The following is a 15,981-nucleotide window of genomic DNA, read 5'->3' as shown; positions in this document are numbered from 1 at the left end:
AGCAGGTTAATTGTACGCAACTTTGGAATCTTTCACATAGGGTAATCTTTAGAAATCATGGTGATGTTCCTGTAGGAGTATTTGCAAGCTATTGTGGGCCACTGGAGAAACAAACAAAACAACGGAAAAGGGTGAGCTTAGAGTTCTAACTTGTAGAAGCAATAATCTAGGCGAAGTATAAAAATCCTCTTTAGTGGTATTAAAAAGGAAAATACAATGGAATTTGCTCATAAATTGAAAATTCCAAGTTTCTGAAATTGGTCAGGGTATAAAAATTCTTTCTTCTCCTTTCAGGTTCTTCCCTGTCTTTTCTAACCATCATTTCCTTTAAAACTTGGTTTAAAGTTCTGCCTGGAAGGAAGCCTTCTAATATTAAAAGCTCCCCTTGTGTTATTTTTCCCTTGCATACTGATCTATAATTAATAACCTAGGTTTTAGTCTCATAGTGGATTGACTTAATGTGAAAGTACAGAGCTATGTCTGCCCAGGCCATTGAGAGAGGCACGCATAGAAGGTGACTGTCGGATGTGAAGACACCACTTCATTTTAATTCATAAATGCAGCTATCTGTATTTTCATACATCCTTGTTTTTATACATATTGTTTCAAGGTCTTGTTATTATAATTAGGCAGTTTGTCTCTTCTGAGTTTTAGTTTCAAATCTGTAAGTGGGTAAGATTCATATTGACCTTAGCTTTCATGATTTATTACACTGATGCAAATCAAACATAGAACAGGGAGAAGGGAAACAACCTTTCGTAGATGAAGCAATGCATTCTTAACTTATCCTGTTAAGATTTTTTTTTTTCTACAACTGTGACAGGCTGCTCATTCTCTGGCAATGACCTCTACCTTGGCCCTGACTCAACTAGTATGATGGCTCTTTGTGCAAATATTTTCTCAACCTTCAATTTGTCACAAGTAGCTGGGCATTATCCCATGAATAATAGATCTATGATTTTTCTAGCATTAGCAGAGTGGCTGGGATACTAACTTGTTCCAGCTGTGTTTCCTGGATTTGGTTTTTTTCCTCAGGAACTGGTGTTACTGCACAGCAAGAAAATGAATGGCCAGTTAAATAGATTGTAGTAGGTGTGTACTGGCCTGGCCCTGAGGAAGATTAATCTGAGAACAGGTTGAGTGCACTTGAAATACTTTAGGCTTTTAATGATCTGAATATTGTACGTTACCATATCACAGAGTCAGGTAGCTACAGTGTTATTAACAGGAAGACCGAATCTTAGAGAGAGGGACTTGCCAAAAAGTTGTTCCATTCTGAATTTAATACACACTTTGATTCCAAGTTCCATGCTCTTTCCAATCCATCATAGTACATAAAGATCAATGAAGTAAATACATTTTTAGTGGCAGTAAAAAACAACTATCTTTTGGATGGGATAATTAAAATGGTAGAAATTGCTTTATTTCCTTACTGTTTCAGTTATTTAAAACAATGCTGAGATTTCAATTCCTTCATTTTTTGTTTTAGGAGATTTTTGTGCCTTTACTTAAATGCTGTGAAAATGAGGAGCAACCACAAAATATAGGGAAAAATATATCTACTGCATCATAAAAATAATGTATGTGTTGTGTATTTTTGTTATTATTGTTTACCAAGGTATTTTTTTTTTTTTACCTTAGATTATAAATGCCTGTAATTAAAAAGGCCAAACTATTTTAATCCAGTGATGCTGAGGCTTATACTGTGTATTGAAAGAAGTATAGGATTTCACATCTGTAGATTGGGAGGAGAAGGTTTTTCTAGAGGAGATTAACTCGAATAAAGTCATGTTTTGGGGAGAGCTGGAGTTAACTGATTTAGTGTATTTGATGCTAGTCCTCAGATTAGGACAAATGGAAGGGGTAATTAGGACCCATATCGCCTATTGTTGAGTAAAGGAGGGATTTTTTAAAAGTGTTTTGGTAAGAATGTTGTTTAGAGGATGTAGAGTGAATGGAAGGCTAGGAAAAAGTCTGAAAGCAATTGCAATAATGTATGTGTTGAGAGCCACGAAGAGGATTGGGTCTTAAGCTTTCCCTTGACAGATACCAAGACAAGAAAGGAGTGGATATTATAGATTTGGGGGAGTTCATTTGTCAGTGGTGGAGTATGTCAGACTAAAACGAGTACAATCATTGAAGTGGAGTTAGCATTTTGAATCAGGGTTTGTGATTGGAGTAGAGGGTTCATGGGAGATAAGAGAGAGAGAACTTGCGGTAGGTCAGATTATAAGAGGTCTCAAGAATTAGGAAGATGAGTTTTAATTGTGGTGTGTAAATCAAGACAAATTAAAGAGCAGGGAAAATAAATGGTGTTTGAGAAGTTGTTGACACATTTAGGAAAACCAATTGTGCTTTAGGTTCTTAGAGTCTGGCTGTGATAGGATTTGGGAGAGGAAGGGTGTGTGACATTAGATGAGCTGAATGAGTTAAGGATGAAATTCCTCTAGAGGTTCTGCAACTTGAATGTGCTCAAGAATCACCTGAGGAGATAGCTAAAAATTGCCAGATAACACCCTTAGAGGTTCTGATTTTAGAAGGATGGGTAGAGGGCGGAAATCTGCATTTTTAAAGGTACTCTAGGTAATTGTGATGTAAATGGCACACAGAAGTTTCCAGTTAGAGATACCTGGATAATCATAGACTGAAAAACAGAAATTAGGGGCATAATTCTGTGCAGCAGATGGTGAATTTTGTTTTGGACAAAATGAGTGTGATATTTATAAGCTACAGTGAGTTTGATGGCAGGACGTCCACGTGGAAAGAGCTGTCCCGTAAAAATAGGTCCTTGCGTTGGCTAGAGTGTGTTGTCTGGCTGTGAGAATGGATGACGCATCCAGAGGGAAGGGTATTGGAGAAAGTAGGACCTTTTCTTTTAATTAATTTACCTCAGAAACACCAGGGTGCCGATGGATCTCCTTAGTTAAGTCATTTTAACATAGCTTCATTCTTCCTTTTTCTTCTGAAAGGACACTGACATTTCTTTTTTGTTTTCTTAATTCCTGGGGAGTATACATTAATGTCTTTGGCAGAGTCCTTTTTGTCTTGACATAGCTAACAGTATTTTTAACCACTGTAGACAGCTGTTTTAGCTATTCAGTTGGGACACATTAAAATAATTCATAAATAAATAAGTATTGTTACTAATTAGAGTACTAATCTGTGACGATATGCCCATGACTTATTTGGCTCTATGCCCTCTACCTCCTTACCTATTTCAATGTAGGCATTGATGTTGTTGTGTTAATGGTATCTGAGATATGCCGTTTATAGGTAGTTCTCGATCTGTATTTTTCAGGACCCTCAGAAAATTTTCCAGATAATTTTAGTTAGTTTCAAAAATGAATTCTAACTTCTTTTAATTTAGAAAGCAAATACTGTGTTGTACTGTTTAAAAGAGTCTAGATATATAAATTGCTCTGGCCTCTAAATCAACCCAGTAGTGACATTGTACTTCAATCTCTAAATTGATATGAATCACTGGGATAAAGGAAGTTTTAGTTTAGTCCATTCACAGAAGGGGGGGAAAAAAAAGCCTGATAGCTTGAAGCCCTTCTTTTGGCTTTGCTGCAGATTTTATAAAATGTTAAGCAAGCTAATTCACCTCTGGACAAGCTGGAGGTCTTTGAAACAGCGATATCTGAGCGGAAGAGGCCTAATACAAAGTGACTTACTCTTAAACATACTCAGAAATGCCATGGGCCAAATTGAATCCCATGAAACCTAACCTATATGCAGATAGTTTCCAGCATATGAGCCAATTGTATTTCAAAAGTTTATGTGTAAGGCAGCTGTTTGGAACTCAGAACACATTTTTTCCCCCTCTTACTGAAACAGTATAAAAAAGTATTGGCTGTGTTCCCAGGCTAGCTCACAAATCTTTTTAACCCCAAATGTACCTTAAGTTTTAACTGTACAGTTCAGTTTCATTTTATTAAATATATATATGTATATGTATATGTGTGTGTGTATATATATATATTTATATATATATTTCACTTATATATATTATATATATAATATATATATTTTTCACATATATATATATTTCATATATATATATTTGCTTCTGCGGGAAAATATACTCCAAACCAGTGGGAAAGGAATAGGTTATCTTTGCTCAGCTGTGTGAAGAGTCTTCTCAGAAGATGTCACTGGCTAAGTTGGGAAACAGTAGTTTATTAAGCATACATTTGTAGATAACTATCCTGTCCCATTATGAAGATGCACTTGTCGGTTATTCATTCCCTTGGTGTTACTGTTTCAGAAAGATGGCTTCAATTTCTTACTCTTCTCTTCCTTTACTTTCTCGCCTTTGTCCTCTTCTCTCCCCAAATGTGGTTCATTATTAAGTGCATGTTTGTAAATCAGGAGTTGTCTGTAGCAGATTTGGCTATAAAGTATCTAGTGCTCCTGTATTTCCTAACCAGAATTAATTAATAGGTTCAGTCATTTTCTGTCTTAAACGAGGCTGGTGAGAACTTTTTGGGGGGCGCCTGGGTGGCTCAGTGGGTTAAGCCTCTGCCTTCGGCTCAGGTCATGATCCCAGGGTTCTGGGATTGAGCGCCGTGTGGGGCTCTCTGCTCAGTGGGGAGCCTGCTTCCTCCTCTCTCTCTGCCTGCCTTGCCACCTTGCCACCTACTTGTGATCTCTGCCTGTCAAATAAATAAATAAAATCTTAAAAAAAAATTATCTTATTTGGCAAGGATGGAAATGCTTGGTGTTGTCCAAGGCAAAAAAAACTGATCAATTATCAATGACTTAAAAGTATTTGAAATATTATTGTAGTATTTATTATATTGGATTTTAATGATTTGAATTTTGGTGAATTATTTCACTTATAATTAATCTGTTTTATTCTTAACCCCTATTTCATTTTGACTAGTCATGGTTGGTGACTATATATTCATTCAAGGAAAAAGGTTCTATAAAACTGATTAAGGCTCATTTACGTTCAGTCTGGAGTGATTTACCTTGATGGGATTGCTGTTGTTCTGAGTGGAATGGAAGATCTGGAACCTCTCATTCATTCATTCATTCATTCATTCATTCAATTATCCAGTCCACATATATTTATTGGGTGTGTGTCAACTTCTTTTCTGGATAACAGGGATACTACAGTTACTGAAACAGATATGATTCCTTCCCATATGTAGCTTATATTCTTGCTGGGAGTACAGAGAGAAAACGATAACTGGTAAGTAAATAAATAGTTTGTCTGGATATATTGTAAAGGTGGATCCCACTTGGGTAACAGATTGACTGTGGTGTATGAGAGTCAAGGGTATCATCAGCAGAGATTTTGGTTTAAGCAATCTGAGGTATGTAATTGCCTTTCCTTACTTTGAGGAAGACAGTGGGGGGGGGTGGCTGGGGAGTACTGGTATGAATCAAGAGTATGGTATTATGTATTAAATTTGAGGTACCTGTTAAGCGTTGAAATTGAGATCTTCAGTAAGCACTTCAGCGGAGAAGTCTGGGTTGAAGATAGAAATTTGGCAATTGTCACCCGAAGAGTGGATGTGAAAAAAGAGGTCCAAGCTATGAGTCCTGGAGCACTCCAAAATTGAGGAACTGGAATCAGCACAGAAGACAAAGAAGAGCAGCCAGTGAACCTCATTTAGTTAGTACCGAGACAGTCAGTGGCAAGTTAAAAAATATTTCAAGAAAAGCGAATGATCAATTCTGTTAATTGTTGTGAATAGTTCGGTTAATATGAGAACTGACCATTGGTTGAGCAACACTGAGGACACTGGTGACTTCGGACAAGTCCTTTTCATGTGAGAGAGAGACAAAGGCCTGTTACGTGGGTTTAGGAGAGAATTTAAAGGAGAGAAATGAAAGCCAGGTATGCAGACAGTCGATAGTAAATTCCAAAGGATGCAGTGGCAGCGTTTCAGGAGCTGAGGAAGGGTGTGGGATGAGACAAAATCAGGGAATAGAGGGTGCCTTATGGGGATGAGGGACCAGGTGGTGAAGAAGAATTTGGGTTCCTTGGGATTCTTGTAAGGGTGAGTGATGTGAAGTGGAATAAAGGATAGGATGTGTTTAGCCTGATAGTTTTCCAATAAATTGTGATGCAAAGCCAGTGAATGTGGAGGGGTAGGAAAGGGTGGGTGTCTGGCCAAGGTCACCTAGATCTCTGGGTTGCAGCCTTGTTTTGGCCAATAAAATGGTTTTCTGTAGAGCATTTCTTATAGAACTTTGAAAGTAAGTTGCTCTAGTTTAACCGAAATTGAATTGTACCAAAAAGCCAAACTGTGGCTATCTAGTAAATATAGATGCCTTTTTTTTTTTAATCAAGTTACAGTATAAAATAGACTATATTTTTGTATGGCATGTAACTGGCTGTTGAAAGAAAAGATGCTTAAAAGAATGAATAAATGTTACGGGATCTCCTTCTGGTAAGTTTCTTATGGCATGATCGATAATTTTAGGTATTTATGAATAGTATTCTTCCTATACACTTACTCTTTTTCTCAGAAGTTGCTTAAAAAGGCTTCATTGCCTTTTTATTCCTCATTATTTTTTGGCCGTTTTTGTGGGGCTACACTCATTTCATTCAGCGAATTTCTGCTGAGTTCTTCTCTCTGAAATAAACATATTTAAAGTCAATAATGGCCTGATATAAGTTTTCCGAGTACTGTTTTAACTTTTCAGTTGAATTCTAGAATTTCTAACTCAAGATTAATTCATTTTTCAGTGCCCATTTGATTTAGGTGTTCGGAATGGGGATTCCTCTAACACATCAGAATTTTTAGTGATAGAATTTAAATTTACATTGTTTATGCAGCTTTCTGGCAAGTTCTGCAGGAAGAAATGATTTCTTTTACTATTTACTATTAGAATTGACTTGTTTGAACAAACTCTTACTATTTCTTAAGACAAATCTGTCATACATTTGTAATTCCAGATCAAGTTTTTTTAGTTTTTCAACCATAAATTTCATTAATTCCTGTTTAGTAATGGCCCGGCATAGTCCATCCTTCTCCACCCACAAGTCTTTGTAGGATGCCATGGCCATGAATCAGTGCCATCTCATAGGAATTCTGTTGGAGGTCTCTCAATGGGATGTGTGATTTGAGTGTATCACCCTTATATTTTTACAGAAGATAATAAGCACTGATGTTAAATGCTATTTAGCAAATGGATGCAAAGGGTTGACAGTAATTTTAGGTTACTTAAAGATAATGTGGTCTTAAAAATTTTTTTTTAGAAAGCTGCTTTCAGTTGACTTGTAGTTACTTGTAATCTGTTATTATCAAGGTCACCTCGTGGAAGATTTCCAAATATTCATTGGACCATGTGTCATTATTACCTCTTACTTGTCCACGGAGGAGAATGAGATTCTGTGGTGCTGAAGGTGGAAGAGTAAGGGTCATTATTTAGTGTTTGTTATGAATGGTAACTGTGTAACTGTCTTCCATATCCAAAGCCAGTTAGTTAATAGTGGAAGCCACATTCTAGCTTGATGTTGTGTAGGCAGAACTCTCAATGTTCTAATAACAGGAAGACAATGGTAGTTGTGTATAATTCATACTGGTTGAAATGTAAAAATTATCTTCTGGCTTTGAATACCGCTTAGTACATACCTTGAATACTGAAGTATTAGATCTGAAAATTAATATTTGTGAAAAACCATTGATATACTTGTTTAGATCAGTGTTTTTTTAAAAAATTTGATCACATCTCGTAACTCGTAGTAAGAATTCATTCTGCATTCTAACCTAGTGCACCATCTCACACATTCATGTGTGTATGTATATGTTATGTGTAAGTATGCAGGTGTTGTATATACATGTATGTGTTAACAATTATTTATAATAGGTGATATATATATATATATATATATATATATAAAAGTTTAATGAAATAGTTTATCTTTGCATCATGTAGTACATTAGAATGTTTTCATTCTAATCAGTTTTAGAAAAACATACTGTACATGAACTAAATTGATTTCTTAATCCATTGCTGGGTCATGACTGCTTATTGGATTACTCCTGGTCTAGCTGATCTCCAGGGTGGCCCACAACTATGGAATGTTTGTTTCTGGTTCCTATGAGAAAGGTGGTAAAAGTATTGAATATTCACTCTGAAGTTTACTAATCCGTAGGAAGTAATCTTCACCATCAGGTAATTTAAGAAGGAGTTATGACTGGGGGTGCTTGGGTGGCTCAGTCAGTTAAGTGGCTGACTCTTGATTTCAGCTGAGGTCATGGTCTCAGGGTTGTGAGATCAAGCCCCGGGTCTGGGAAGGTTGCTTGAAATTCGCTCTTGTCCTTTCCCTCTGCCCCTGATCACTGTCTCCCTGTTTCTCTCTCTCAAGTAAATCTAAAAAAGAAAAAGAAAGGCTTAGGATAGAGTCATTTACTCATACAACTAATCTTTACTGAGTGGCAACTCTGTGTCAGGCTCTGAGCTAATCACCTCATATTCTAAGGTGGAGAAACAGAGGCTAGGGGTATGCGGGTGTCTCAGTTGGTTAAGGGGCTGCCTTTGGCTTGGGTCATGGTCCTGAGGTCCTGTGATTAAGCCCCACATTGGGCTCCCTGCTCACGGGGGAGCCTGCTTCTCCCTCTTCCTCTGCCTGCCGCTCTGTCTATATCAAATAAATAAATAAAATCTTAAAAAAAGAAAGAAAGAAAGAAAGAAAGAGAGACTGTCTCTGTCTGAGGCTCCAAGCAGCTTCCCATGTAGTGGAAGAGAAAATAAACAAATAAGAAATATAGATTGCCATGGAGCTATGGGAGAGAATGATGGTTGCTTGCTCGTAGTTCTAATCACCTTATTTATGTACTGTTGAAAGAAAGAAGATGGTAGCTGGAAGCCTAGGTTTTGACCCCAGGTGTCTGATCCTGTGTGTCAGGTAGAATGCTCTCCTCTCCATATCCCTTCTTAGGCAGGAGATCTAATGCACAACTTTTAAAAAAACTGATTCTTAAATAATTTTCTTTTGGATATTTTCTTGCTTTGTACGACAGATAGTTTTCTTTTCTGTTTAACATTTTCACAAAATATTCTCATTTTGGGTGGTTTCCCATGGTTAACATATTTGTAATCTGTATGTACATACGTGTGTATATGTAGTCTAATGCAAATACTTTTCTGCTTTTAATATTTTCACACTAATAATGATTTTCCATAGCAGTCATGAAGAAAGATTGTTAACAAATTGTAGATATTATGGAGGAGGGTTTCTTATGAATGATAGTGTTTCCCTATACTCATCTCCTTCTATATATGAAATGGAATCATAAAATTTTCATATTTTCCAGTTTAATTTTATGGGCTCTGAAGGTATATGAGAATGTTTTGGGAAGAAAATGACATTAAAGATGACTTGGCAGGTGGGAGGAGGGGAAGTGATAGCCCTTTTCAGGTTTTCAATGGAAGACGGACCATAGAATTTTTTAAAGCTATGGAGATTGACTTGAGATCAGTAGGTGGAAAACACAAGTGGCAAATTCTGATGGATAGAGAGGAAGCTAATAACTCTTTCTTGGTTGAATAATATTGGAGATATTAAAAAGGTTCTTTCAAGTTTGTGCCTTATCTTTACCACTACTGTTACCTTCTTTTTAGTGAAGCCTGTAGTGCAATTTAGTGCCGTTGCTCAAGTTCTAGAAGGATCTGGTTTGTTTTCTCTCCCTTCTCCAATATTTCATACACACCCACCTGATTCTGTGCTCTATTATAATAAAATATTAAAAGTAGTGTCATAGGTGGATTAAAATATTGATATTCAGAGGGAGATTCATGGTTCTACTTTTGAATAGAATGTATACTTCCAAAAAGCTGATGCTTCTACAACTTAAGTGCCCACTGATGGATGAATGGATAAAGGAGATGTGGTGCGTGTGTGCGCGCGCACACACACACACACACAGAAAATGGAATATTAAAAAGTATAAAAATGCCATAAAAAAGAATGATATCTTGTTATTCATTACAATATTGATGGACCTAGAGGGTATCGTATTAAGTGAAATAAGACAGAGAAAGACAAAGACCATATGACTCAATGAATCATATCTATAAGTGAACCATACAAGTGAATCTTATATGTGGAACCTAAGAAACCTAATAACCTAAAAAACAAAACAAATGAACACACACATACACAAACCAAATGACAGAACAGATTCATAATTACAAACTGGTGGTTCTAGTAGGGAGGGGGCAGGGGGATGGCTGAAATAGGTGAACGAGGTTAAGAGGTACAGACTTCCCGCTATAAAATAAATAAGTCATGGGGATGAAAAGTACAGCATAGGGCACATAGTCAATAATACTGTAATAACATTGTATATTGACAGGTGGCAACTACACTAATGGTGAGTGTTGCATAATGTATAGACTTGTTGAGTCACTATGTTGTGCTTCACAAACTAATGTAATGTTGTGGGTCAACTATACTTTGATTTAAAAAGCTGATGCTTCTAGTTTTAGATAATTCTGGTTTGTCTTTCTAGAAATTGCATTGATTGTATAAAATATTTAATGCCCTAAAAGTATCAACTACTTTCCAACTAAGTGTAAGAGGATCAAGTAGAGTTTGAGTTTTGAGCATTGAGCTTTGGCTTAGAAACTATTTTGTTAACTGGCGATGAGTTGGGTCATCCTTTTAACCATGAACTATAATAATCTACATGAACAGTCTGGTTCCTTGGTGACCTCAAACTGAGAGGCCAGTGAGATTTACTGGGATAAGTACAGTATCTGCAACTGGATAGAAATTGATAAAATATCAACCACAAGACAATAGCATGTAGTTGACAAGGTAAGGAATATTTATCTTTCGAATCTTTTTTTCTCTTTTAAGCCTAGCTTTGGCTGCGTCTCTGCTGTTTATGTTAAATAAAATAACTCATTTTATTCAGCAGAGCAATAGGATTTCATACTTTGTTTAAAAGAAGAAAAATTATAAATTCATTGAAACTACAAAACTAATTGAAGAGTTGGTTAAATCTTACTAAGAAAATCATAGCTATAGAAAAAGTAATATTCTTTTTGCATTGAATATGACAGCAGAAGAGATACTTTCTCCAGGAGAAACCAAGACATGTTCATATCCTTTGGGCCAGTAGTTTTCCTTCTTACAGTGTAAACAATGTAAATAATCCAAAAGAATATTCTTTTTTTATAATATATATTATTTTTTCACAGGGGAAGGGAAGGAAAACTGGGAAGAAATCAGAGAGGGAGACAAACCAAGAGAATATTCTTTATAGCATTATTTATACTGCATTATTTATATGGGTGAACATATATATTTAACCATTACATATATATGTATCCTTATCATAGAGTATAATATTTTAGGTATCTTTCCTAAATGCTATATTATATGATCATCAAAAGAGATATGAATGGGATTATCATGGCAACATGGGTCATATAAAAATGTTTTAGAAGATAAATGTATGGACCACTCTTTGTATGAACCATTTTTAAATTCCCAAATAATGCCCTTAACTTTTGAAAACATGTTTAGAATAGCTTTTTCCCCCTTTGACCTGTTTTGCTACCTTTTTACCAATTGCTCCTTATTATTTACCTGGGAGTTGTCATTCAGAGTGCTAGCTTTATTCTTGTAAAGTATTAATTGTTCTTTGAAATATAGCTCTCTTGTATTCTCAAATATTTAATATTTTAGCTTAAAGCTGAGAAAACACATCCTTTCGTGTATAAATTTTTGCTTGTTGGATTTAAAAAAAATAGTGAACACAGTAAATAATTCATTTGGGTCAGAAGTTCATTACCCTTGACACTTGTGGGCAAGAAGCCTAGGAATTTGTCATCTGTGTTTCCAGATGGAAAACTCTTACCTTCTGATACTTGGTCTTCATTACATCTAAAATACCAGAAAATTTTGTTAGAAGCAGATGTTGGGGATATCCAGATATGACCCAAATGTGTGTATTGCAGCCCTGAAGGAAATAGCTCAGTTAAAACCAACCAACAAACAAAAATCAAGAATATTGGAGTTCCTTTATTATTTGATTATATAACTTTCATATCTTCTCATATCCTAGTATTTATTTTAGATGTTTGAATTTAACTGCTTAAGAAGAAACTTACCCAGTGTTTAAAAAAAAAATGCTGGATAAGAGGCCATTTCAGCAGTTTTGTGAAATTTTTTTTAATGTTTCCAAATGGTGTGTATTTAAGTAATTAGTGAGTTGGAGAGATGAGCCCATATTCAGCAGGTCTGATTAGATTAGAAAGCCAGGCTAAATAATTCCTATTGAATATCAAAACAGGATTTGAGTATCTGAATTACGTGGGTAATTATTTGTTATATTTTCTGAACCTTTGTTGAAAGAGTAGAAGAGTGAAATGAGAAACTCCTCTTTTATAAAAAAATGATGGGGAGAGGAAAGAAGTGAACAGACAGAACACAGGATTTTTAGGGCACTGAAAATACTGTGTGATATTATGATGAATCTGTGAGCTTATGCATTTGTCCAAATCCATAGAATGTACACCGAGAGTAAATAAGGTGAACTGTGGACTTCGGGTGATTATGGTGTGTCAATGTAGGTTCATCCTCGGTAACAAATTATTGCTCTGGTGAATGATGTTGATAATGGGGGAAAGCCAGGCATTTGTCAGGGCAGGGGGTCTGTGGGAAATCTCAATACTATCCTCTCAATTTTGTTGTAAATCTCAAACTGCTCTTTGAGAAAAGACTTTAAAAAAATGAAAAGAAATTGCGAGTCAGTTGTTGATAGGGAAGCGTTCTTTAGGTTTAAAGTAGAATAGATGTGACTCAAATCCATGTGCTTTTCCTTATCCTAACATCTTGGAGTGATGGACACTGTCTCTCCATCTCCACCCCCTGGGGTGATGGTGTGTATTACCCTGCAATTCTCACATTGTGTAACTCCAGAGTTTGTCCGATATTTTCAGTGCTTAGTGTTCAGTGCTTTTAAACTTGCCTTACATCTTTTAGGTTATTTACTTCTTTATCAAACTGATGATTAAATATGGTGATCCTTTTGACTCTACAAGGGAAAAGAATCAAGTTAAACTAAGCCCCAAACAATGGTTTATCTCAGTTTTAAGGAATCTTTTAGTCCAGGGTTTTCAACATTAGCTTACTTTAGAATCATCTAGAATACTTGTTAAAAAAGATAGCTGGCAGGGGCGCCTGGGTGGCTCAGTGGGTTAAGCCGCTGCCTTCAGCTCAGGTCGTGATCTCAGGGTGCTGGGATGGAGCCGCACATTGGGCTCTCTGCTTTGCCGAGAGCTTGCCTCCCCCTCTCTCTCTGCCGGGCTCTCTGTGTACTTGTTATCTCTCTCTTTCTGTCAACTAAATAAATAAAATCTTAAATTAAAAAAAAAAAAAAGGAAAAGGAATTTACATTTGGGGCGTCTGGGTAGCTCAGTGGGTTAAGCCTCTGCCTTCGGCTCAGGTCATGATCTCAGGGTCCTGGGATCGAGCCCTGCATCACATGGGCTTTCTGCTCAACAGGAAGTCTGCTTTCTCTCTCTCTCTGCCTGCCTCTCTGCCTACTTGTGATCTCTGTCTGTCAAATAAATAAATAAAAATCTTTAAAAAAATTAAAAAAAAAGATAGCTGGCCCTTATTCCCAGATTTTCTCATTTAGTAGGTGTGAATGTGGTCCAGACTGCACGTTTCTGACAAGTTTTCAGGTGGTGCTGCCTGCTGCTGGTTTGGGTAACACTCTGAAAAAGAACACTGGCTTAGCATACATACTATACAACTCATTACTGAAGTTTCAAAAAAAGGTCAAATCATTGCTCTCATATGATGTGCAACCATGAATTTTATACATCTTGAACACATATTAAAACATTATTTAAATCATAGTTAAGAGGGAACCAGGCAGATGTTATAGCCAAGTTAAAGGAGAAGTCCAAGAAATTAAGATTGCTGTGGTGTAAGGGAATATTGAAGTGAATTTATAAATAGACAGGAAATTGGCCTTTTCTGTTTGGAGGAGTCAACTGAACCTCCACTGGACAGTACGTCTGTAGATGAGAGTAATTTATATTGCTCTCAGTTACCTATGTCAGTCAGTTGTCTACAACTCACTTGGAGTTGTAAAATAGCTCAAGGTCAACAGAAGACTAGAATCAGATAACAAGGCATGGTGTGCACAACCAAGTCCATTTTTCCATCGGAGCACACCTTATTCTTTTTTCCCATGCCCAATTTCCTTAGAGTGCTTTACTGTAAATCTCCTAAAAAGGAAAGTGCGAAAGTGTTTTCCAAAATACTTGTACTGCTTTCCAATTCCACTAACAGTGTATGAAATTCCAGTTCTTTTACTTCTGCAGTGACACCTGATGTGGTCTGTCTTCTTAATTTTAGTTATTTCAATAATTATGCAGTAAAATGTTGTTATGGTTTTAATTTTCATTCCCCGAGTGGCTAATGATGTTGTGCACCTTTAAATCTGCCTTTTTCCCCTTGTCAATCCTGTACCTTATTTTGTGAATGTAATATTTTCTTAATTCTTACTGTTAAATTTTGAAAGTTGTTTTTTTTTAAATATAGTCAAATATAAAATATACAAATATAAAGGATACAAGCCCTTTATCAGATACATGCTTTTGCAAATACTTGCTCCTAATCTGTGGCTTGTCCTTTTATTCTCTTACTAGTGTTTTTTGGATAGAAGAAGCTTTTTAATTTTGAGGTCCAGGTTAGCAGCTTTTTCTTCTTCTTTTTTTCTTTTTGTTCTTCTTTTTTTTTTTTTTAAATGGTGACAGCAGAGTTTTAATATTTTATTTATTTATTTGACAGACAGAGATCACAAGTAGGCAGAGGGGCAGGCAGAGAGAGAGGGAGAAGCAGGTTCCCTGCTGAGCAGAGAGCCCAATGTGGGGCTCGATCCCGGAATTCCGGGATCATGACCTGAGCTGAAGGCAGAGGCTTTAACCCACTGAGCCACCCAGGCACCCCGCAGCTTTTTCTTTTATGAATCAACTTTTGGTGTCACATTTAAGAAAGCCCAAGGTCACAAAAACATTCCTCCTATGTTTTCTTCTTGATTTTTATAGTTTTTGGTTTTACTTTTAAGTGCATGGTGCACACTGTAATTTTATATATTCTGTGAGATACAGATCCATGTTCTTTTCTTTTCTTATGGTTACCCAGTTGTTCCTCTACCTTTGTGGAGAAGACTTCCCTTTTGCTACTGAATTGCCTTTGTCAAAAGTCTATTGTCCATATATAGATTTGTTTCTGGACACTGATTTGTCTTTTATTGAAGCTGATACCACATTGTATTGATTACTGTAGCTTTATAAGAAGTCTTTTTAAAATGTCAGAAAGATGGGGCGCCTGAGTGGCTCAGTGGGTTAAGCCGCTGCCTTCGGCTCAGGTCATGATCTCAGGGTCCTGGGATCGAGTCCCACATCGGGCTCTCTGCTCAGCAGGGAGCCTGCTTCCTCCTCTCTCTCTCTGCCTGCCTCTCTGCCTACTTGTAATCTCTCTCTGTCAAATAAATAAATAAATCTTTAAAAAAAAAATGTCAGAAAGAATTAGCCTTTCAGCTGCTGCTTTTTCCGAAGTTGTTTGGCTTGGGTAGGTACTTTACATTTCCATGTGAATTTTAGAGTTAGCTCGTCAGCTTCTATAAAGAGACTACTTCTGTTTTGTTTGAATTATTTGAATCTGTAGATCAGTTTGAGGGGAATTGAAATCTCATGGTACTGAGTTTTCATGAACAAGGTGTAGTTCTCCAGTTATGCGGGTCTTCTTTAATTTCACTGAGCAGTGTTTAGTTGTTTTCAGCGTACATTCTTGCAGATCTTTTGCCGATTTATCCTTAAATGTTTCCTATTTGTGCTTACGTTTTTGACCATTTGGCACAGTTGGAGTGTTGGTGTCATGTCCTTATCTATCATTTCTAAAATTTGTGTCAGTTCTAGATTGGTTTCAATTGATTGACTTTTCTCAGCCTCATGGTTCAAATTTTCCTGCTTTCACATTTCTTTCTATAA

At 36.4% G+C, this 15,981-nt stretch overlaps 1 protein-coding gene across 12 annotated transcripts in view; it reads left to right on the top strand.

The window, feature by feature from the left end:
* Positions 1-15,981, top strand: part of PPP1R9A (protein phosphatase 1 regulatory subunit 9A) — a 311,463-nt gene that overhangs the window by 58,195 nt on the left and 237,287 nt on the right. The window lies entirely within an intron of this gene.

Source organism: Mustela nivalis (assembly GCF_964662115.1).
Source record: "Mustela nivalis genome assembly, chromosome: 12".
NCBI classification, from domain to species: domain Eukaryota; kingdom Metazoa; phylum Chordata; class Mammalia; order Carnivora; family Mustelidae; genus Mustela; species Mustela nivalis.
Note: the sequence above shows the minus strand (reverse complement) of the source record. Positions and strands in the feature narration are given on the sequence as shown.